Raw genomic sequence first — 25,604 nt, forward strand, 5'->3', positions numbered from 1 at the left:
AAGCTTCACCGCTGCCACTTTTGCCGGGCCCCCCCCGGCTTTTATCTTTGGGGGCGACGGGAAAGTTACTTCCAAAATGTCATCAGTTCATTAAGTTCATCAGAATTAACCCTGGTGGCATTATGTTACAAATCATGAAAATACCCTTGATTTTTTTTTATGATATAAAGAGTCAATGGAAAAAAAACACTAGGGAGCTGAAATTTCCAGCAGATGATTAAAACATGTCAAATTTTACATTGCAACTGACAATGTCAATGTGATTGCAGCTGGACGTGTGAGATTTTGTGCACAAAAATAATCATTGTCCAAATTTTGGACCATATAAAACCATTATAAATACAATTTTTTAGATGCATTTTAACAGGGTTTATTAAGTCGATTTTCCTGAAATTGTTGCAACATTCCGTTGAGCTGCGGTCAAACTATCTCAGCAAACAGAAAATTTTTTGTTGACTTGTGTTTCACCTCAAGAGGGTAGATGGCAGTAGTGAGCATTTAATGGCTATGTCTTAAAGTGTAATCATCACGTCACACACTACAGAGCATCCCATTTTTCAATTTTTTGGTGGGTGTTAATAAATTTAACCAACGATACACATGTATGCATAGAATTGATGCCACTGAACAGTTTGAGTGGTTGAAGTAAAAAATTAAAAAAAATTCATAAATAACTTCAATGATTACGCCTTTAAAAGCATTTACAAAACTCGGGGAAAAAAAGCAACGTGTATACTTTGCCGAGTGTGTGCACAAGGGTTAAAGCTGCAAGAAGCAAAGGGTCATTTTACACCTAGCTCCACTATTGCTCTTAAATTTGTCAACACGGCCTGCTTCAAATGGCAAAAATTCAACAACACCCTTAATTTTCTTATAATTGGCTACTTTGACTAACTCGACCGTGTGCTGTCATTTTTGTTTGACGTTTTTGTAGAGAGCGTTATGATTCACTCCCAAACATTCTAATTGTATCTTTCTTGGTATTTCCAAGTGAATGTATTTGAAGTTACTTTTGACAGACAGCACGCCGCCACCCTGTCCTTTTGTTCGGTATTTTCGGACGTAAATTTAGGCTCAAATTCGAGTGTTTTCTATGTCAGTGGTCCTCAAAGGGGGTACGGATACCCCTGGGGGTACTTGAAGGGACTCCAGGGGGTACTTGAGATTTTAAATAAAACAAACATGCAAAAATCCCTTGAAAATAAATGTTTCATTAAATGTTTCAGGAAAAGTTCATAAAACCAACTTTATGTTCAGTAGATTATTCAATTTCATTATTTTAAAAGACCAGATTCTCTCGCATGCTGCTAGAATGGTTCGAGCCAACTTGGTCACGTGCCACCTCTCGTTACCTGTCAAGTCATATATATATATATATATATATATATATATATATATATATATATATATATATATATATATATATATATATATAGGGCAAGGTCAACGCTTCACCAAACACCGGCGTGATGACATTTTGGATTGTATCTCATTAGACTGAGTGTGTGTATCTAATAAAATGCCTGGGGAATGTAAATATAGCATGAAATTCTTCTGCAATGACACACTGGTGGCGGTTGCGCTGACACGCCCGTAGGTCGGAGGCCCGCGGGCGTGCGCGTACAGTACAGAAGGCCGGCGCTTGCGTGGCCGCGTTTGCCTGGCGTTACTCCGCCGTCGCTCACGCTCGCATTCCCGACATATTCCCGAGGTCGGGCGGAGACTCAAAGCGTCTCAACGCCTCCCCCGCGGCGACCTCCGTCAAAACTTTGAGGAATCGAGACAGCCATTTGTCGGACGTCCAGTAAGAAAAGGTGGAGTGGTTTTTTTTGTTTTTTTTTTAAAAACGACAAGGGCCGCTTCCTCATTCATCAGCGAGGAATTACTCAACAGTAAATCCGCTTGGGGAAAAGCCGTATCGGGAACCAAGTCGGGACCTGACCGGTGCGGGGGATTAGAAGGACGTTTTGACAGGAGCCCACTTCCAAAACAAACACTTAAGCCAGGAATTTGGCAAAAGCTGAAGGAGGAATTTACCTGCCTTTGTGCCTGAAGCTGCTTCTCAGGAGCACATTCAAACGACAGAACGTTTGAAAAGCGGCAACCCCAAAAAATTCGTACGAGCTGCCATCTTTGGTGGGAAAAATACGCTATGAAGTTCCTCAGCGCCGTACCGGACCTAATTGCGTTCGAGGATTAACTCGACTTATCGGTTTTCGTTTTGTGTTTTGTGACACCTTAGCTGTGTTAATGCATACGTAATGAAATTCTCAAGTCACACTAATTTTGGGCTCTATCCTGGCCACTTTTGGACAACTGAAAAGCATGAAGTCGACATTTCTCTGGATTCCACCATATGATCTGGGTAAACTGGGTTTGATTCAGTCTGGAAAACTTCAAAACATGACCATTAGAATTTGCCCGGCGTCCTGAACTTTTGTTGCGTATTAAAGGCAAATGGTGAGTTTAATGACAGAGGACCATTTGTGTAAAAAGCATGTCAGTGATATTGTGCAAACAAAATCAAAACAAAATTTAAAAAAAAAAACAGAATCAAAGGTCCGATTCATAAACATATACCATATAGTAAAGAACTGCAGCTTCTATTCTATGCGCCTTAGATATGAAAAGTTTTAAAATGGGCCATTCACTGAATGTGCGACTTAGAATCCGGTGCGCCTTATAGTGCGGATAATGCGGTAGTAGTTAAGATTTAGCTGTACTGACAATGTATAGAGAATCCAATTTTGAACCTGAGCGTTTGATGGCCACAAACAGGCTGAGCATGCAAATAAAATAACCCAACGATACCTGATGGTTAACGAAGACAAATGGAAGAAATGGATTCAAATGTAATTCCCTTGGCAATAGCTGCCACTCACAGATGACGGCGAGCTAACGTTTCGGCGATTCGCACGTACGCAACATTAGCGTCATATGTTAGCAGCTCATAAAAAAGAGAGAGAAAAAAAAAACGTCCGGTTGATGCCCGCCTGACACGCCGGCGAAACCGATCCGATTTGAATTCAAGTGATCAAAGTGTAATTAATCACGTGGGGAGGCAAATGATGCTTGACGCCGCTCCAGCTGCCAGTCGCCTTGGTTCGCTCCCGCGTGGTACCCGCGGTGGATGGGTGGATATATGGGGGGGGGGGGGGTCCACCGGGGGTACATTAAGAGGCTTTGTGCCAATGTCACCTAAATTACAGTCACTTAACACAACAGATGTAGGGAATGTCGCGCTTTATGTCGAGGGGGTGCGCGCCTAATATTCACACGCACGGAATACGTTTCACCCCCGCGGTATCCAAGGTGTTTTCTCCGCGCATCCTCCAATTTGCATGTGCGCCGCTTCCTCTCCGCTAACCCACCGCGTCGCCGTCGTCTCCATCTCCAAACAAGTCGCCGCTATTATTCGCCGGCCCTTTTACGGCCCCGGTGCGCTTGCCTCCAGAAAAATAAAGAAATAAATAAAGGTAAATGAAGCCTATTTATTTGTGGTGCGGTACTTTGAGGAGATTTTCTCCGCTTTAGGGACTCAGCGGTCGCGATACGCCAAGGCGAGCTTAGTTGGGGAGATTATATTTTTTTTTATGCAGGCATTGAAACGAGGGGGGGAAACGACCAGGCCGCTGCCGAACACAGCGTTCTGTCTTTTTGTAGGTACGCGTACAAAAATGACATTCATCAAGTTTATCAATAGGGGGATTTAATCCGACCAGCTCCCCCATATCCCGCCTTTTCCACCAGCCGTTCAACGCTTACAGTTTTCGGGGGGGGGGGGTTCGTCCTACAAGAAATAAGTTCGAGATTACCCACGTTTTTTTAATGTAATTATTGCCTTTTTTTTTTCAATGTTAACGTTAAAATGGAAAATAAACTGAATAAACATATGAATTAAAAAAAAAAAAATAAATAATATATATATATATATATATATATATATATATATATATATATATATATATATATATATATATATATATATATATATATATATATATAAATTCTAATCCTAAACTGTCAACATTAATAATGTGGGGATGGGGGGGTACTTTATAAAAGATAGCATCTTTAATAGGATAAACTTGACATTTGATGAGAAAAGAAGCAATGTTTTGATTTGTTATTTATGAGTAAATTTAGCAAAATTTACTGTATTGAATGTGTGAGCTCACTCTCTTCATTTTCGCGTTTAACATTATATGAAGAATTATACAACCGCACAGATGACAAATTGATATTAACTAAATCTTTTCTTGCACGGGGACACTTCTTATATTTCTTTGACTTTATACTTCATATGAAATAAAGGTTACATGTACATATTCTAATGTTTGGAGCATTAGTTTCAAGGATAAAGCTGGCATTTCACGAGCAAATAAATGAGAAGTTTGTCGTTTACACAAAAAGACCGCGACATTCTTTTAATGGCATGGAGAATTGTACGACGGATGCAACAACAGAAACATTTCGGGGAAACTCTCTCGCGTCGGGGCAATTCTTACATTCCTTTGACTGAACTTGACATGAAGTAACCTGTTAGCGTTGCGGTTTCCAACAGACGTGATGGTCTTAAGTCACAGACTTAGCCTTAAAACAATGACCTCATTTTTCAGTTTCCGCCGGGAAGATAAAAATGTAAAAAAACGGCGACGTCGGCACCGAGACGAGGGGGAAGTGGAGCGGGTCGCGGCGTAACGGCGCATCCTCTCTTTTTCGCAGGTACGGATCCAAAAATGACATTCATCAATTTTGTCAATAGCGAGACTTAAGCCAAGCAGCTCTCCCGCATGCCGCCTCCCCCGTAAATCTTTGAATGCTCGACTTATTCCCGCATAGACGCGGCGAAACGCGCTCATTATGCCTCCTTTGCTGAGCATTTTGTTAAACCAACAGCGCTTGTGCCGTCGCTCTGGAAACAATCCCCCAAACATCCAGGAAGGATCTCATCTCCCGCCGCCGCATAAATACTCAAAGAGATGACACCCTTCAACAGTCTGTAATTGTACTTTACTAGGGAGGAGGAAGAAAGTGCGGGGCCAAATCATAAGCCATTATGCTCCGGGACGGCGTGGCGGTGTATCCGCATAAAGCGCCGGCGACAACCTCCAGCAAATTACCCGGCAGGCCCCGCGAGGAGGGGGAAATATCACTAATTGCCCTCCATTCTGTCAGGTCAATTGACTCTAATTGGAAAAATAATAAAAAGCACACTACCCCAGGAGCTGCGAGCTTTTTTTTAGGGGGTGAAGTGGAAGAGGAGGAAGAGGAGGGGAAGGGGCGGCTGCGCAAATTCCTCTCCCCCGTTCCCCGACGATTACGCCACGTTTTTCACCCTCGTCGTAATTACGGGAAAAGGGGGCGCGGCTCGGTACGTGGCAGGTGAGGCTAATAAAACGATATGCGATGAGGCATTGAAACGCGCGATGCGCCTTCTGCGCTCGGTCCGCGCGGGAGGCCCGTTTGCGGCTGCGAGTCACATTTTTCAACATTTTGACTGGTCGCTCCAGACCCGGAGGGATTTGTGACAACAAAAGCGCTTGGGGTGCGGATCTCTCTTTGATACGTTTTTCAATAAGAGGGGGTTGAGGTTGTTTCAATTTGGAAGGGGAACAATTTGTTTCGGGAAGGGGTAAATGCTAAAATGGTCAATGGACTTTTCCTTTATTTCCTGCCTTGGGTACTCAAAGCCATTGACCTTCTGATGACGCGGCATCAGGAGCGAGCGGCGGTTCGGTGTCTTGCTCAAGGACGCTTCCGCATGGTCTTGCCGGTCGGGGGATCGAACCCGCAGCCTCTCGGCTGGGAGACGACCACTCTACCGCCGAGCCATGCCGCCCCGACGTTCACTTCCGGGTACCCCGAGAGACAAAATCCAGCCCGTTTTCAATGTTTCCATTCAATCAACACGCCTGATTCAAACGATCGGCGTTGTTATCAGGATTCCGCAAATGAGGCGCGTTCCGACCGATCCCGGCCACCCCTGCCGTCAATCCACAAAAAAAGTAGACCGTTGTCACAACCCCGCTCCTGGGAAGCTTTTCAAAATGAACTGTACTGAGGCTGTAAATGACTAGTTATGCTACAGTTCATTTTGGAGCGTTTGTTGGCTTGCTCACGATGTCTGACTCTAATACAGTAGCTTGAAATGCAGCTCATTCTCCCGTATTCCTGGACTTCCGACTGAACTAAAAGGAATTGTCTCGTCCCATAGTTACGGTGTCATTTTACTCTTCCCTGTTTAAAAAAAGAGAAGCGATGAGTATTTAAGTAAGCTGCACTCGGACTAATCAAATCAACGCGCATCCCCCAACGCAACTTTTTTCGGTCTTGGAGCCGTTGGAAGTCGACCACCCGATACGGGGTTGAACCCGAAAAAAGAATAGGTATATTTTTAAAAAGTACGGTAATTCTCTTCTCTCGGACAAGCAAAAACTCTTTTGACAAGATCAGCACTTGCGTTCGACATCATTAGATTGCGCGGGCGTGCCTAATGTTAAGTCCCAGGTGTGTTCTAGAGTCTTGCGGCTGCCGAATCGGGGCGGCGCGTAAAAAGTGCAAAAGCTTCCGGATGACAAAGACATCCTCTCGGGAGAGCCACCGGCGCGTCCCTCTCGCTCGCTCTACCCGCCCAACCGCCCGCCGGCGACATCTTGCTGGAAGAGGCAAACTCGGGATTAAACGGGGAAGGCGGCGAGAGCGTCGCCGTATCAAGCGTTTGATGAAAGGCCGCGTCGTTAGTGACCGTCTTTGATGGGTTTTGAAATGGAAATATCAGAAAGAAGGGGAAAGGAGTGCAACCTGGAGGAGAGAACCGCAGGGGGGCGGCAATAGCGGGGATGCCGCATCCCTCTGGGGAGATTAACGCCACACGAGTCAGGCGTGTCAAGCGGGGGGGGGGGGGGGGGGGGGGGGGTGTGCGGAACAAAAAAACAAAACAGGTACGGAAAAAATGAAATGCGGGGAAAAGAAAAAGAAAGGCCTTTCTCCTTCCTCTCCTTCCTTCGCATCCCCATGTCTCAGATCATCATCGCCGGCCTTATTCTGTCAGCCGCCCGCTTGATGCCGGCTGTCAGAGGTGCGCCTTGTTTTCTTGCGTCTTCCTTCCTCTGCATATGCACAAGTAGGCGCCATGGCGGCGGGGGCGTCGGGGGTTGCCGCGCTGATCCTGACACACCTTTTGAGGGGATGGGGAAGCGAAAAGCAGAAAGAGGAGAGGAGCTCTGGGGAAAAGTCAGCTTCGCGTGGGAGAGGAGTATGATGGAGGCACTCGGGTGGACATGACACATGCTCGCGATACACTCCGCGCTTACGTGCAACTCAACTAAGACGCGGGATGGCACCGCTCCTCGTGTTCTACCTGACACTTGCTTGTTTCGTGCTAACGGTTACCGAGCGGCGCGAATCCATCCGTCTCCCCAACGTTTGGAGCGCTTGTCCTCATTAGGGTGCTAGATGAGCTGGAGTTTATCCCGGGTGACCGCTTACCGAGTTTCAAGGTGTGAAACGCTTTTGCGGACTCGGGATTTCATAAAACCCGCTCGTCCAGTGCTTCTCAATGATATTTTCCCAAAGCCGATGTCCGAAAAATAATTCCCCGCGTATAGGACAGACCCTCAATTTTGGGGTCAAATTCTCGTATTTTCTATGTTACCGTGTATAAGACGCACTGACACTGTCCGTATATTTTTTGCGTGTTAAGTGCGCTTCAGATTCTCACATTGCGAGCAGTCAGTGAACGACACGCCCGTGTGGCTTTGAATGCGCTCGAAGCAGTTGTTTTTGTCTTTTCCTCGCGTCGCAGTTCGAATTCATTTTGACATAAATACCCGAAGTTGCGCAGCATCCGTATTTCACCGAGTTTATGATTGTGTGTATACGCCAAAGGACCGCAATTTATAAACGAGTCAAATGGAATGCCTTTCCGTGTTCTCGAACTGGCGCACGCGCCCCCGTGTGCCATTCTTAATTGAATCAGCTGGAGACATCATAACCTCTCGGTTTTAGTCCTGTGGCCAATAAAGATGGACTCGGACGTTGGTTCAGTCCGCTCGCTTCTTTTGTTGAAAATAGTGCCGTAACAACTTCAGCAAACACGAGCTGCCGTTAGCGGCAACATACATATTACAATAATTGTAATAGTCGATAAAAAAATGCACATACGCATCAAAACTCTGTTTATGTGGCTGACAGATCAATTCCTCGAATGATGTCGAATAAAATAAATAAATAAATAAATAAAACATTTAAATTACTGTAGTATACGCCCGTTTTTGGCATTTATTTTTAGGAGAAGTAGTGAATCTTACATTTGGGGAATTACGGTATTTGTATCGTCACTGTGTAAACTCTGCCCCGCAATGTCATGGCTGTAAGTCATTTAAAGTTTGGCGTGTCACCTTCCCGCCAACGTGTTTTTCCCGCAACACTCGAAGGCATCGCCGGCCGTTGCGTCATTCGGAGAGGCGATGAAAAAGAATGGCTAAATAACGGCCCAGCAGGCGACCGCTCGCAGAGATGATACAACCTCGTAACGGCCAGCTGTCTTATAATGAGGCCGGCTCGTTACTATGCCCCCCCCCCCCCCCCCCCCCACCGCCTCCGTCCCGTCGCCATCACCGGCGCGGGACATCACAAAGGGAGGGGAGGGGGACGGCGGCATCGGGATATTTCTCGCCCCGAACCCTCTCGGTTAACGAAGCGAGAGGCGCCTAATTAGAGCTCAAAAATTCATGAGGGTCCTCATTAATATTGAATATCTGTTGTGGGCCGCAACTTCAAAATAAGCCCCGGCGTATGCAGATGGAAAAGGTGCGAAGGGAGAGACGCAAGGTGCGCCGAGATAAAGGTGGCGGCAAGGTGGGAGGAAAGGGCGTCGGAGCGAGGCGGGGGCGTCGGAAGGAAGGCGAGGCGAGGCGAGGCGAGGGACGGCGAAGGTTGAGGGGGAGGAGATGAGAGGGAGGGAGCCCGGGGACCCTGGAGAGCTGTACCTGGAGAAGAGTTGTAATGTTGGAGGACTCTCCGGGGACAATATGCACGCTCTTTAATGAGGAGGGTGGAGCACGGCGGTGGAGAATAACAGCCAAAAAAAAAAAGAAAAAAGGAAAAAACATTGTGCTCTTAATCCCTCGCTGAGGGGGAGAGAGAAGCTTTCAAGCAGGTACGCCGAGGTATCACTTTTCAAGTCTCCTTCTGCTCCACATAAAAAGATCCACCAACAAGCAGCGTTTGCCTTTGAGATCATTCCGTGTATTCCGCGTCAGATTTAGCGGCGAGGGGGAGGACGGCTGCTCTACATTAACTATATGGCAACCTCTCATTTGCCTCGCACTTTTCTTAAGTCGCTTAAGTTTGCTGCTGTTTTGCTTTTGGATCGCGGCGGGCGCCTCGCTTCGCTTGGAAATTAGGAGGGCCTGGAAGTAGACTGTGGAATCTTTTCGGCGGGGAGATTGCTTGGCCCGCACACCGTGTCGCAAACTCGAATTTGTCCCCATTTAGCTTTGACCGTCTGCTGGTACGAGTGGGTCCAATTTAGCGGCGACCGGACCAAATTTCAGGGACCGGTCGGTCTTCAAAAGACACCTGCAAATGACCGAAATGAGCCCAAAATGGCTGCTTGTCCCTTTTACGAAGGCTTTTTCTGAGACATTTTGTGTACCAAATTTTATGGTTTCACGGCTGAATTTCGAAGCTCAGCCAATCAAGCGTTTTATTGTTGGTCAAAGACAATGTTGAAAACTAAAAAAATTGCACATTTTTGAAGATTTTAAATGTGTGCTATGTCTACGTAAGTATGGCTGCTATCATACGAAAGGTTGATTTCCATTCCTTACTTTGAAGTGCATGTAGGTAATATCTGTGTCGTAAGGGAGGAAACACTGCCATCCAATGGTCCCAGTTATCACTAGAGCGCTCAAGTGGTTTATATTAGGTAAGAATTAGTCAAGGGTGTCAGCTACCCTCCGTAAAAACTTATCTGACCAGAATTTTATCATTCATTGTTGTTATTACTATTTTGAAAGACAAGAATTCTCCTCCATGGCGCCGAAACTGATATTTTACAGAGATTTTCCAGAATAATTGATAAAGTTCAGTCCGCTCCTTGTTCCGACATGTCACTATTTAGTGATTTCACATCAATGGGAGAGATTTTGAATGAACAAGGTTCTCTTTACTGATTTGATATTTTCATCCGGCTGTGGTATTTCAGGAGGTTGGACCAAAATAACCACTTGGATGACCACGTCGCAGGTCACCGATCGTTGAAACTGAGTCTTTTCCTTGTCACTAAGATAAACTTCTATGTGTTTAATCTCTATCAAATAGTAATGAATCAAACATTTTGTGACTACATAATGTAAATTAAGCAAACACTCAACTCGTCAATTGAACACAAAGAACAGATGAGCTTGTTGAGCGAGCCTGGTTCAAATCTTGTCACCACAGGACAAAATGAGCCTAAAAGTTGCTTTGAAATACAGACAGGTCTTTTTACTTTCAATTTTTAGCTTGTGAATTTGGCTGCAGGGTCTACTCATGATGCACACATCAACCCAAATGGATGATGTTTTGTGGGCTGAATTATTTAACTTGGCTTTTTGGAGCTTTGTGTTTCACGCTTTTGTGGTAATTTGTCCATTTTTGGCTTATATTCTTCCACATCACTCCGCTAGTATTTTAGCCAAGACAAAGCACACTCCATTCGAGTGGGACAACTGTGTGGTGGTGCAAGCATCTGAGCGAAATTTCAGCTCCCTAGTCTTCTCCGTCAATGCTTTCTCTTTAATGTCAAAATCAAAAGACTGAACAAAATACAAGACAGGGAAAGAAAACTGTAGGCTATATTTTGACAAAAAGCAATCTATGAAATAAAAGAAAGCCACGATCAAATCTTTTCCTGGGAGCTTTTGTTTACCACTTCATGTCCCGAGAGCGCAGAATGTGTTTGCGCATTGTGTTTACCTGGCTGGAACGGGAGCGCCCCTTTAAGAGGCCCGGGCGTTAGGGGGCCCTCCTGGGCATCCCCCAACAGAATAAACAGATGGGCACTAGATAGGTCCCGAGCGGGACTCATCAGACCCATGCGGGACGCGGGCCCCACGCCGCACACGTGTCTGGAGACGCTAAGCAAACAAGAGGCCTGAGCGCATGTCGCCGCCACTAATGGGGACATCCATGTTTTTCTTTTCTTTTTTACCTCCTATTGCGACACAATGGCGACGCCTTTTTGTATTTGATTCCATGAATAAACAGTGTCCATTCAAACCCGCGCGTAGACGTCTGTTTGGCTATTCGCAAGCATTTATCTGTTGATTAACACGAATAATATGTATACAACAGTATGTTTGTCCATTCAAACAGAAAAAGGCAAAATATATAAATAAGGATGTAACACTGTATGGAACACCGTATGTGACAATCTGCCCACACAGACTGTATGTAAAATATGTTTTGGTCCACCCACACCGAAAGAAACATCTTGTCTTTTCATTCACACACGTAATGCAAACATCCATTTGTCCATTCACTCACATGACAGACCTTGAAGGACGTCCTCTACGTGGTAAGGAGTCGGAGGCCCCTTCCCGTGGTGGCTTGTGGGCCTGAGGGGGACAACAGGGGGTCTCAGATCCAATCCCGCTTCTGATGACCTGCGCGACATCATATGTTCTGAGAACTCGCGACAACCCCCCCGCCACCCCCCCCTCCTTCATCCCCCTTCTCCATTTCTTGCATCCATTTGTGTTTGTGCGGTCAAATTTAATCAAGATGGCATCTGTTGGTGTTTAACGTGAGTAATTGTCCTGTATAGTGGCTGCGTGTACATGAGCATGTGTGTGTGTGTGTGTGTGAGAGAGAGGGGAGTGTCTTCTGGCTAATTCTTGCTTTTGCCATTCGCGGCGTAATTTCGCACCATATGCTGTCATCGTTAAAAACAAAGAAAAAAAAATATGTCTTTTACTTTGAGGCGCTACACTTTGGATTGAAAAACTAATGGGACTTAGCTTCTAATTCTATTGAACGGACTGTCTTACATTACGTGTGTGAAAGGACAGTTGTGGACAGCTACTTTATAGCTTGATGCCAAGCTTATTTGTTTGTGTCCACTGCTGTGTCCATTTTGTCTCAGCAAGATGGCAAAGTTTATTGCATCCCATCCAAACAAATGAGTGAAATTTGGAAAGACCAGGATGTCCTTGACTGAGTACATTAGGGTTAGGTAAGATGCCTCCAATGAGACAAGTATATCCGTGTTCTGTTTCCGTTGTTAGCGTGATTGTGTCCACCGTCTGCGCTAACACGCTTCTCTTATCTTGGCCAATTAGCTCCCTGTTCCAATCGTGTCTTGTCCAGGTGCTCCTTGTTGTCCGGTTAGTTTTGAGTGTGATTGAGTGTGTGATTTCCTGTTTACTTTTAGTTCTTGTTGGGTCATTGCCGAAATGTCGTTGTCATTATTGCTATCAGACCCTCGTGTTTCCCGTGAATTCTCTGGTTTATATTCTTGTAGTACTAAGTTTATTTCTGACTTTTGGTTTGTTACTTTGTATGCAGTTGTCAACCTTGTTTTACTTCTGTTATCTTATTTTTTTTGAGAGAGAACGCTACTCCCCTTGTGTTGGCCAGTCAACTCCCTGTTCCAATTGTGTGTTGTCCAGGCACTCTTTATTTACTTATTTATTTATAAGAGGACAAGCTACTTCCCTACATTTTGGGTCCACACCCTCTCCCGTCATGTCCAAGACCCAAAAACAAATGTCCACTCAAATGGACACAAATGATATTTTGCAATATGTTGACCGCGAATGCAAGACTTGCTTTAGCAATAGACAATAATGACAATTACTCAAGTGAAAGTTGCGTGTCATTTGTTGTTGTTGTGCGTTTGTTTTGATCCCCCATATTAACGCCACCCTAGCAACGTAGAAATGAATTTTCTCCTTGACGACAAATCGAGATTTGATCTAATCCCGCCCGGCGCTGCGAAGACATGCGATGTTCATGTGTGTGTGCGTGCGTGCGTGCGTGCGTGCGTGTGGCCAAAAAGCCTTTGTGTAAGCGTGACAGCAAAGACTGCATGTGTGAGTGTGCGTGAGGCCATTGTGTACTTGAAAGGGATTCTCTTGAGGGTTTTAATTACGCTACTGCTTAACTTGGCAGCAGAGTAAGAGAGCAAAAAGACCAACGCATCATTTGGGCTGAAGACTCAATAAATCTCCGCAAAGACGCGCCCGGCGCTCACCAAAGCCCGGCGAGGACCCGCGGACCTCCCACAGGGGGGAGGAGGAGCCTTCAGAGCGGTCACCTGGACCTCCCCGACGCACTCCAAGACACACGCTCGCTCGCTCGCTCGCTCGGCAACCAGATGAAAACGTGACGGGCGCGGTATCGTATTTGTGTGCGTATGACAAATGGATGGAGCTTTGTACATTATTTGGACACGTGTGTCTTCGGGAAAATGGATAGTGATTCCTACGCGAGTTGTGTTTAGATCCAACGTATGAATCGATAAGCATTTTTGATAACGATGAATCATTTAAGACACATTTTATGCTAAAACTGGACTTGAACCCGGAACGTCTCTGCACGTGAGGCGGACGGCTAACCGGTCTCCCACTTTGCCGCTAACATTTAAGATTACGTGTGCCAATTGACAGATGGTGATGTCGCGCGTCAGAACGGACAAAGAGATTTGCACGTTATTTTAGCGTGCGCGTGTGTACTTTTCGCCCTCGCGGCTCTCGACTGCAACATCAAAGAGAGAAATCGCGTCGCCCGCCCGCCCGCGCCAAGGTTGCGAAAGTCAAGACGGATACGTGCCCCCGGACCCCGAGCGCCGCACATCAAAAGTGTCAGTCCTGCTAATACGATCACAGTGGGAGTTCACAATGCGAGCTAACCGGCTCTTTGGGGGGTGGGGGGGGGTTGTTATCCGCCATCGCCTGGAAGCGGCGAGCTGGCTCGGCGGCGGCACGCATCGATAAACTCATAAACAAACGGTAATTACCAGCCCATTAGAGTCACAAGCTCACAAACACGCGGCCTCGTAATCCCGCGCGCTGGAGGGACGGCGGCGGCGGCGGCGGCTCGTCGTTTTCCACGCCAGCCACCGCGCTAAAACACCCCAGCCAAGCACTTAATGATTTGTGACTAAGGGTGGGGGAGCAAACAAAGCATTTTGTCATAAGGAGCTTACGTCCTCACAGGAGATGCCAACAAGCGCCCCTTGTTTGAATTTGCTTCATTTACAGGGAGGGAAGAAGGAGAGTTGGGGGGGGGGGGGGGGGGGGGGGGCGAAATTGATGTTTCATTTGAGGTGGATAAACACAACATTCCTCTACTGGGAGTCATCAGCGGCATAATGGCTTGGCTACAAATCACGCGCGCCAACTTTCAACGGTTCTTTCGCTTGCCCTGGGCGAGCGGCTTGAGCCGGTGGACCGACGAGCCCGCTTCACGTGTCCGGCATGAAAACGCCGAAGGAATTGGTGTTGGTCACCTTAATCCATTGGAAACAAACAATGATTAAGTAACTGAGTTCTTGAGTAATCAATTACTTTAGGCGGTAAAGTACTTAAATCATTGAGGTCCTAAAGTATGTATCACAAAAATATGGCTGTGGAAATGAATGCGTTAAGATTGGGAGTCCAAATCCATCTGAATATAAAGCAGGCGAAAAACCCGGGCGGAAGGTCAACCGTCCAGTAGGACGGCTTCATTCATTATACACGGCCCAGCGCCGGGCTCCGTGTCGCGCTACAATCCCTGCCGCCTTTTTATTTATTTCTTTTTTTAAGGTGGCTTTCCTCTGACATTTTGGACATTAATATTGCAGGGAATCCATAAATCCCTAAGTCCATACGCCTTCAAAAGGCAGCGGTCAGGTCCTCTAACCCGAGCCGGTCGCTCACCTTCAGTGGGAAATGCCTGAAGCTCGTCTCTGGGTGACATTTCAAACTAAGCGCCCCATTGGTTGAATTTGCACACAAACATATAAATAAAAAAAATAAAAAATAATAAAATGTTATTCGACTGGAACGACACATCAGCACATAACGCACAGAGGAAGACACACACACACACACACACATAGAAAATGCAAATAAACGTCTGTGTTTTGACAAAATGTGCCGATTGTGCACTTTGTGACGGCGGCGCTTTGGCGGTTCTATTCTGGTGTTCTTCAAAGGGACGCGTGCATTAAAAATGTATTGTTTGTCATTTTAAAAAAAAGTTGCTAAATGTAGTCGTTTAAAAAAAAACAACTTACTGCTGCAGTCTTTGATCTGTACCGCGGGTGTCAAGGAGCAAACAAATATGTCACGTTGGTTTACATGTTTAGCTTAGCCAAGGAACTTTATTTGAAGTCAACAATGTCCTTGGGGGTGGTCGTGATATTTTTCAAGTTTTGATCATGTCCTCTGTCATTAAGCTAAAGCAGGGGTGGCAGAACGAAGGCGCGGGGGCCATTTGATGTAATAATTTTTTCCCCTGTTTTAGACTAAGCTGTAACCTGTATAAAGTAAGGCTGCACAATGTAATCGCGATCACGATATTGGCTGCCACGATTGATTTTAGCTGATCTTAACATTTAAAACTTCAATTTTTTTCGTTGGTTTGCACTCAGCAAGTAAGTTAGCTGTGTTGCCCTGTGTGCCAAGTTTTTGCCGTTAATTATTTGCTTTATTTTAGTTTATTATTATTATTTCTAAGTATCAAGCCTTGTTTATAAACTGCTTTTTTACATATTTGACCAAACATGATGAATTATCATGATTAATAACTGTGATTTCCATATTGCCCAAAATAAGGGCGATTATTATTTTGGACATAATGGTGCAGCCCTAGTATAAACGCTGGAAAAAGTGGTTAAAAGTTGATTTAGATTTCATTTTTCTTTTGTTAAAAACGATACAGTTTTAGTTATACTCAAAGGATTTTTATGTATAGTAATCTTATTTCTCGTCGGTGCAGCAAGTGGGGGGCACAATAGTTTTTCTCTTTCTGAGGGGGGCTTTGAAAACTGTAACTGAGAAGCACTGGTATAACAGGAGGATTGAATTAACCCTGCTAAGGTGGCCCTTGCACTCTTCTGTTTTGTTTTTTCCCAGGCTTAAGCTATAGCCTTTATTAGGGAAATGCTAAAGTGGCCCTTGCACCCTGGTTTTTTTCCAGGCTTAAGCTATAGCCTTTATTGTCCTGTATTTATGCAGGTGTAACAAAAATAAAGCCTTTTTTTCATATGTGGCCCTCAAATGTTTGGAAACCACTGCGCTAAAGGATGTGTTTACTATTAAGGGATCCCTATTCGTGATGTGCGTTTCTCCAAACGGGTATGTTAATATTCCTCGCGAAGATTTTGGACAAAGAAAGACTCCCGTGTCAGTGCTTTCACTGCGTAGTCAAAGCGACTTTGCGCCTATTCTTGCGTTGGGCCTTGGCGGAGGTCTCGGCTCAGCCGCTTGCCATTCGCCTGACAAGACATTTTGATGCCACGTTCCAATGACATCAGGCATTCAAGCGGCACAAGATCCATCTGATTAATGTTAAAGGGCTCCACGCCCTCTGGAGGATTTGCATAGTCGGCCCTGTTTTCATCTCCAAAGTTGCACCTTGTGGCTTCTGTCAAGCAGAGAATAGCCGGCGCCAAGGTGTCGCCGCCGCCGCCGCTGGCAGACAGATGTTGGCATTTGAGGCGCAAACCTTAAGGGACCCGCCGGCCCTCCTCCGGGTCCAATAGCCCGGCAAATTATATTGACAAACATGCATGAGATTCAGGCAACCTTTTCAGACCGACCAAACTTTTCAGTGCGCTAGACAGGACATAAATACGCTCCTTCATTTTTTTTTTTTTTTTTTTCTTTTTAATACCTCGGCCCAGATTGACTTGGGTAAATAAATAATTAAGAAAAAGATCGCTTTTCAGCTTCCGGGAGTTCCACTATTTGTACGGTGAAACAATCAACAGCAGCAGCCATTGTTCCCACATAGCAGATGACAAAACTGTGAGTAAAAGTAAAATATGTGTATCAAAATAAAAAATAAATACAAAAGCCAACTGTTTGTTGAAATGTCTTTAACAACGCGGGCATGGCGGATTTGCAACAATGAAATAAAAATCCCCAAACGATTTCATTTTTGGATGTAAGAAATGTCAAAAAACTAAAATGTCATTTGAGCCTAAGAGGATTTCTTGAACTTTGCATAATGTTGATTTTTTTTTCAAACAACATACACCTGTTGTAAAATTCAAACAAGAGGGTTGTCAGTATGTCTTAAAAATGAAAACTCCAACAGGTAAATCGCTCCCTATCATTTTCTAAGCATCGAAAGAAGACAGGAGGGAGCTGAAATTTCACCAGGATGGTGACAACATGTCAAAGATCAACATGGCACGCCCACTTAGATATCACACTACCAGGAGTGTGCTATCCCTTAGCTAAAATACCGCCGGAATGATATGGAAGAAAATGTCCCAAAAATGGTCAAAATAACACAAGGGTGAAAGAGATGTTCCTGAAATGCCTTTTTGTTTTGTTTGTGTTTTACCCGTATGTGAGAAGCAGCTCAACGCAAGCAAGGAGAGAGAACAGTCATTAAAGAATTGTTAAAATTGTGGGAGGGGGCGGATTCTCCATTTTTTTTTCCCATATAGGATTGGCAGATTTATCCAATTAGCACCCAGTCAAGTCAAATCCATATGTCTTCGCGAAAACCATCAAAAGCTCATTTTAAACATGGCGGTCTGCAACACTTTTTCACCTGCTGCCAACAGCATACGCTATCTAATAGCGCGAGGAGTGCTCTTGCAATTTAGCGCGCACTATTTACAAATTGAAAGTTATTTTGTCTTCCAAGATTTCTTTCAGCTGTTCTCCGTGTTCAGGGGCGTCATTTTCTCCACAACAGAAGCGGCGTGGCATTTCACGGTCCCAAGTGAGAACGTCGAGTCTAATCTGAGGATAAGTGTGCCGGTGCGCCCCGTATCACCCTCCTCGGCGCACCCCCGCTGACGCCTCCCCGGGGGATGTCCTGGCTTGGCCGTCAGCTCAGGATTAATTAGAAGCGCCGCTTTTCCCCGCGGACACATTAGAGAGCTCAGTGGCGGTCAAACGGCAGCTGCATTAGCCACGTGGGCTAATGCGCTCGCCTATCAGCAGGTACTGTAATTAATAGCCTCCTCGCCACCACTTACGTAACGACTCCGAGCGGCGATAGCGCGCTCCCGCGAGTCTCGGCCGACTGAACGGCGGCGGTCGAGGAAAATAATCTTTCGGTCCCGCTGCCGCTTAAATCGCTGGCTTGAATACAAATGGGTTTAGTGCGACGAAACACACGCACAAAAAAAAAAAAACTTAATACTCGTGACGACCGTTGATACAAACGGCAAACATTAGGATAGCAAAATTGTTATCGGACGTTGTTGCATCCAGCAGATGCCAAAAAAACATCCAATGCTTGAAACTTTCAGATCAATTTCAGCCATTTTTTGAGCTGTACAACAAGCCAGATGAGAACCTTTGACTTTTTTGCCCAATCGCATCAAAGAGAAGGCATAGAAAGAATACAGTAGGCATCTGAAATTTCACCCGGATGGTGACAACCTGTCAAATTTCAACATGGCACGATTCTGCAAAAGTTCCATGATTTTGTTTGCATTTTTGACTGTTCCACCAAACGGAAATCACATTTTGGACGTGGTTGTTGTCCTAATTTACACATTTTGTCCAATCCTTTGTTCTTTACGTCAAAGGCATTTCGCAACAAAGGGAAAGCATTGAAAGAAAACACGCGGGAGCTGAAATTTCACCCAGATGGCGACAACATGAAAAGATATTTTGTCTTATTCTTTGATTTTTATATCAATAGCATTTTACATCAAAAATGAAAGCTTTGAAAGAGGTGAATTTTCTCACAGGTGGTGACAACACGTCAAAGTTGAACAGGGACCTTGGCTAAAATACCGTAGTAAGAGAATGACCCAAAAACGGTCAAAATACCCTGAATTCAACCGTCATGGCACTCCTCCCAGGATTGGCACTCACAAGTCCCACACCGCAGGGAGACAAAGTGGGTAACACGGCAAGCCCGTCACATCACAGCCCGACGTGGCGCTCTACACCTCTGCTTTCATCACTCTGTCATTTTGAATTACGGACGGCGGCGGGACTGGCAAGGATGAGCGGCACGCTCGCAGTCTGGCAAGCCTCGACCGCCGGCCCGCCAGAGCCAAAGTGTCTGGCCAAGGGTGCCGCGCAAACACTCGATAAACGGAGAGCCGGATGGCGGGGGCGGGGGCGGGGGGATCGACGGCACGCGTGTTGGCCGGCGAAACAACGGGCATGAAATCGCAGGTGTCAAAACGGAGGCCCGTAGGCCAGGCACCACAGGGTTAGTCAAAGGCCGCCGCGGCAGTTTCCCGGGTTTCGAGGTCTGTTCCGAGTTGTCAGACGGACAAACAATGAAATGGATCGCGAGGGAGACGCGAAAAAAAACAAAACAAAGCCGCGGGAAGCGAGAGGGGCCGTCATTTGCATTTCCGCATGCAAGCGAAAGCCTTTGAGCCAAAAATAGTTGGCGCAAAAGGGCCCGGGCAGCGGCCTCCGAGGGCTTAGCGACAGCGGGGAAAAAAAACCCCAAAGACAATAGAGAAGGATTGGGTAAATAAAAGAAAAGGTTGCGCGGAAACAAGAGAGGGAGGGCGGCGGTACAGTCGGCGGCCACGGGGCCTTGCGGGACAGGACTCTGGGACCCACTTCAAGCAGCCGGCATGGATCACAGCCACCATTCGCTTTGTTGCCTGACATGTCAATGACTCATTTATGGACTGGCATGGCAGCAGATTCTCAACACGCTCAAACATTCGCTGTCGGGTTTTCTCAACGCGCGGCAATTTGTCCGATAAAGAGGTGCGAGGGGGACCACCCGGATCCAAATATTTGTCTGACTTAAAATTCATGAGCTGCAGCATGATGCTGTTCCATTCCACTCCTGTAGGAGGCACACATGCACACAACAATGCCCGATCTTCCGCTCAATAAATACTAACTTAACTCTTTGTCTAGAGACTAGTTCAATCGATAAGCCCAGTGACTGACTTAATAGTCAGTAAACTAACAAACTGACCCACTAAACTACTTCATTAAACTACCTACCTACTAAACTAACCAAACTAAACTAACCCACCAGCTAACAAACAAACTCATTCACAGCACTAAATAACATGAATACCATGAACACCAGTATATAGGTCAACTAACTCAGTTAAGACAAACTCATTTAACTACCAAATTACCCATCGACCTCCCTAACAAATGAACTCACCAACTAACAAAACTGAATAATGTTAACTCACAAACTAACTCATTAAACAAACTCACTCCTTGTGCTAAAAAACAACGCAAATACCCATTCACTCGATAAACTCTTTGGCTAGATATTATGTCACTCCAACTAACTCAGCAAACACTACAGCATCAAACTAGCAAACAACTTAAGTCAGGTGATAACCCACCACAATAAATTAACCAACCCACCCACTAAACTAAGTAATTAACACACTAACTCCCACATTACAATGCAAAACTTCAACAGATGACTAAAGTAAGCACTGCACTGACTAAATTAACTACCTCACCAAACTAACTCTGTCTAGCTAACATACTAACTCACTCACTGTCTTACTAAAGCAAATATTGTCAAAACTAACACACACTAAACAAAACATTTCAGGTAACTAACTAAATAACATCCCTCACTCACTAAAACTAAGTCACTGACTGCAATCAAAAAATACGAACGTCGAAGTTGACTACGTTTGCATGATTGATGTCACCTGACATCCCACGATGCAACGGAACAAAGACAACGTTACAAAGTTGCGTGGGAGCGCACACAACTTTCTATGAACACGATAAAGATAAATATGAAGGTTAGTAAGCAATCCCTCCCAATTAGTTAGGAGATGAACTCCAACAGATTAGATGAGATGTGCGCGTTTTATCAGCCAAACGAGGACGCCAAAGAAGGAAAGTTTAAGCGCTCGTATCTGGGGGCTAATTGGCTAATTGGCAAACGGAAATAAACAAGCGAAAGGGTAGCTCGGGTGAACCGCATCCACCGGAAAATAATTATCTCAGTGTGTACGTTTGATATTCCTTGACGGCCTCGAGCTGGCCACCAAAAAAAAAAATAATAATAAAAATAAATTAACATCAGCGAGCGTCTTCGCCGGGCGAAAATATTCATCATGAAGTTGACCCACGGTACAGCGCCCCCTCACCGTATTGGCGCGATCGCTTTTATTTATTTATTTAAATCATAATCATGGACAATCCTAATTTAGAAGGACTCAAGATTTTGTTTCAAAAGTCTCACTTTTATATGTTACTCCTCTTCAACACTGGGTGAGGCCTTCACATGGACAGATGAGACTTGATCCAAACCTTTATGACTTCTCCCTCGTAGATGTTTTCCATTTTTAACTATTCGATCCCAAATACGTATTTTTACGTTTCGTTTTTGAGACTTCAGACGTTGAATCACAATTCTTTTTTCCGATGATTTTTCGAGTTTTTGGCGAAAGGAGGGTATGAAGTGCCTCGTGACCTAATTAATGACTTCAGTAACCTAAAGTAATCAGTTGCTTTTGGTACTTGGTGAATAGATGACTTTTGTACCTTAAGTCAGTGATTTTCAAATGGGGGTATGCGTACCCCTGGGAGTACTTGACGGATCTCCGGGGGCATTCGAGAGATTAAATAAAACCCACACATGCAAAAATCATTGAAATATAATTACTGATTTAACTAATTTTGTCAGGAAAATACAAGTTCATAAAGCAAATTTTATGTTCAGTGGTTTGTTCAATTCATTCTCCACTATACTAGAATGGTTTGACCCAACTTGTCATGTTCCACCTCTCGTTACCTGTCAGGGTAGCGAGTTATTTTGGTGACCACACCTCTACTATGATCCCAAAAGAGGACACTTATTGTTTCATATTTTCCTGTGGAAAAGCATTCATTTCTTTTTGAGAACAGGTCTGACACTTTGATTATTTTTTTGTGGACAGAGATTAATAATTAAGTTGATCATTTATTTTTGTGAACATATCTCTATTATGATCCCAAAAGGTGACGCTTTATGTTTAATATGTTTGTGTGTGCAGATATTGATTTATAATTATTTCTTCGGGTCTGTTACCTAAAATTGCTTTGCACTGTTTAAGGTGTACTTGGGTGAAAACCGATTACTTTAATAATGGTTAACTTTACCGCTTAGTTTACTAAAGTAAGATCAATTTAGTTCGGTCGTACCTAAACAAAAACTTGAGTACTTTTAGTGCCTAAATTACCTTAGTACTTAAGTAACTATGGCGCTTACTCTACTACCCTGAGAATGTTCCAATCTTGGAAGCTAAGCAAGGATAGTAAATGGGAGTACTAAATTGAATGTCTGCCCTCTTGAAAAAAAAAACAAAAAACGTATAAATACGTCTTTGGGATTGAATGAGTTAATTGTTAGTGCGTGTACCCCACGATCCTTAAAAGTAACTGGTCTAATACCTCCCCCAATTTCCTCCCGTCCTCTCACCGTTTTTCACTCCTCGGCGCCAAACAACGAGTGTAATTCTTGAAGAAAACGTGCAACGCGGAGGGTGAGAGGAGCGAGGCGATGGGAGGCAGGGGCGTATGGCAGCCATTATCTTGTTTATTAAAAGGCAGTTTCCCTCGCTCCTCGCTGCCTCCACCTCCTCCCCATCCAGCCGACCGCACATATTTCCAAAGTCCGGGCACATGTGCTGCTGCTGCTGCTGCCGTTGGAGGGGTCACCCAAGTTCAAAGGAGGGGGGTTAGCGTTCGCAAGAACAATCTATTGGTGAGCGTGCGCATACTATCGCAAAGTGCTTCTCAACATATTTTTTTCCCCCCCCGATAAATTGGCTTTTGTTTTTTAAGCCAAGCTGCCACAAACCAGTGCAAAAGTTTGGGGATTTGGACAGCGTGCCGGGCTGTCAAGAGTCCATATAAAACATCAGAGAAAAGAGTTAAAGACATAATGTCTGAAAATGAAAGTTGATATCATTAAATAGGCTACACTTAATTCCTTTTATAATAATATCTAATACATGGGGGTACTGTATCTTAGTAAAAAATCAATGCGCAACAATTGAATATTGCCAAGTCGAAAGCCTTTGAGAAAAAAGGCATTTAAAGTTTTGGCACATTCATCTTTCAGTGGTGTGTGCTAATGCCTTATTTTCATACACTATGATTATAATTTGAACTTTTCGGATGGCGGTTTTTTAAAAATACCAAACCGGACAGCAAAAATCTGTATTTTCCTCAATAATCAAAACAAAGCTCCCCGACATATAAATAAATAAATGCTTATTTATTCATTAACTGTTTGATGAAAATAAATAACAATAAATAAAATAGATGAAAACCACATTGGCGGCTGCAAATCCAGAATGAGCTCCCCTTTGTAAAATATGGCAGGAAACGGCCATTCGCCATCTAGAAGGGCTTGAACCTGGAAGTTTGGGTCTTCTTTAACTGCTGTGCCGGCCGGCCGGCGGCGGTGCCACAGCCGCCCGCCCTGCCTCACATCCGCCGCCGGTGCCACAGCCGCCCGCCCTGCCTCACATCCGCCGCCAGCAGCTGACACACACGGACGGATGAATAACACATCAACAGGTTGAAATCCATTTGAAGCGGAGGTCAAACCCGACGGGACACTTATGTTGGAGTGTCTTGTCTTTCTTGTGTCACGCAGATTTGCAGGAGGAGGCTCCTCCAGACTGATTTATTTAAGGGGCCGATCCATATGTTGTCCAAATGTTGAGGCGCCGAATGACTAGCGCCCCCCGCGCCGGCTGCGGTCGGGCCTTTTTCTGCTTCCCATACGGTAGATAGCATAGCGTGCCCACGTGTGACCCGGCCGCTACTGGATGACGTTCGCGCCGCTTTAAACGGCTGCCGAGGCTCCCCGTAAAACGCTTTTTATTTCTTTATATCTCTTCATTTTACGAGAAAAGCTACGGACGCACAGGGGAAGTAGTAACGGCTCAAATCCACCCTGAACCTGACGTGTGTGTCTTTGCGTTCAACGGCTTTGATGTTTTCACTCAAACAAATTGTACACATGAATGAGTCCGCGCCGACGTTAAAAATTATGCAAACACATGCGGCTAGCGCTTTTGTTTCGCCGCCACAGCACCCCCATGTGGTCCAAATGGTCCTAGAAATACAAATGAAATGACCTTGCGGAATATTTTGACCATTTTGGGGTCATTTTCTTCCACATCGTTCTGGCAGTATTTTAGCCAATCCTGACAGCGTGCTATAAGTGGTCATGCCATGTAGAGCTCTGACACATTGTGGCCATATGGGTGAAATTTCAGCTCCATTGTGTCTTCTTTCAATGCTTTCCCTTTGATGTGAAACGCCATTGTTGTAAAAATCATAAGAGTGGAAAAAAATCCTGCACAAGACCCAATGCTTTTGGCAGAGCTTTTGGCAACAATGTTGTCACCATCTGAGAGAAATTTCAGCTCCCTAGTGTCTTCTTTCAATGCTTTATCGTTAAAGGTTTTGCCGGAGCAAAATTCATGAAAACTGTGTCACCATAGGGTGAAATTTCAGCTCCCTGGTGTCTTCTTTCACTGCTTCCTTTTTTTATACAAAACGCCGTCGATGTAAAGATCAATAGAATTGGAAAAAGTACCGCACATGGATTTAAAATTTTGGGAGAGCAAATATTACAAAAATGATATCACCATCAGGGTGAAATTTCAGCTCCCCTGTGTTGTTTTTCAATGCTTTTGGCAGAGCAAAAATGTATGAAAACAACCAAGTCCAAAATGTTATTTCCATTTGTTGAACCTGTGAAAATTGCAAAAAATCCTGGAAATTTTGCAGAACAAAATGGAGTTCTTTAGTCAACCTGCTAACCCGCCAACAAATTGGAGTTGAAACTAACGACTGACGACAAAACGATAATCTAAATAAATCTGATAGTTGTTTCATCTTCCAAGAAACTCATAATAGCGGCGCAAAACCAGCCTTCAAACAAATTCCCGTGTGTTTGTGTTGAAGTTGTTTGCCGTGCGCCCTAAACAAATTGTGCACATGAATGAGTGAATCCTGTCGCTACAAATAAGTCGGAGGGGGCAATTAGGCCACCTCTTGTATATTCCACGCCGATGATGTGTCTACGACGCGGACGGGTTTGTCGTCTTTCTAAACGCTTTGCAGACTTATCTCTAATGTGGTCGCGGAGAACTGGGGGATCCAAGTGGGAAAAAGTGCCAATCGCTTATTGAGAGCAGCGACGGCGGCGGCGGCGGCGGCGGCTTCTTTATCCCATATGACAAGAACGCTCATAAAGCTCCCAAATTAACATCTGCGGTGGAGGTTTTTTCACGAGAGATTTGGCTGGTGTTGGCGTGCATGCGACACTCGGCGTCAGACGCGGTTTTGCCCGTGACCCGCGTGCGCCCTTTAGGGTACCCCGCACACTTAAATTGATGTTTCATAAAATGACATACAGCTCATAAAAGGAGATTTAACATGCGTGCAATGGCAAAAAAAAAAAAA

General features: G+C 44.9%; 1 protein-coding gene across 4 annotated transcripts in view; it reads right to left on the reverse strand.

Annotated features, from left to right (window-relative positions):
- The window catches only part of LOC148406876 (uncharacterized), a 150,570-nt gene that overhangs the window by 49,767 nt on the left and 75,199 nt on the right, over positions 1 to 25,604 (reverse strand). For 3 of the 4 annotated variants that reach the window (XM_088403194.1, XM_088403198.1, XM_088403196.1), the window contains one exon: positions 11,545 to 11,654. The exons of the other annotated variant lie outside the window; for it this stretch is intronic. The gene's annotated coding sequence lies outside the window, so the exon portion shown is untranslated. The remainder of the gene's footprint in view (positions 1 to 11,544; positions 11,655 to 25,604) is intronic. 4 annotated transcript variants of the gene reach the window in all.

Source organism: Hippichthys cyanospilos, chromosome 20 (assembly GCF_059441005.1).
Source record: "Hippichthys cyanospilos isolate Australia breed blue-spotted pipefish chromosome 20, RoL_Hcya_1.0, whole genome shotgun sequence".
Classification (NCBI taxonomy): domain Eukaryota; kingdom Metazoa; phylum Chordata; class Actinopteri; order Syngnathiformes; family Syngnathidae; genus Hippichthys; species Hippichthys cyanospilos.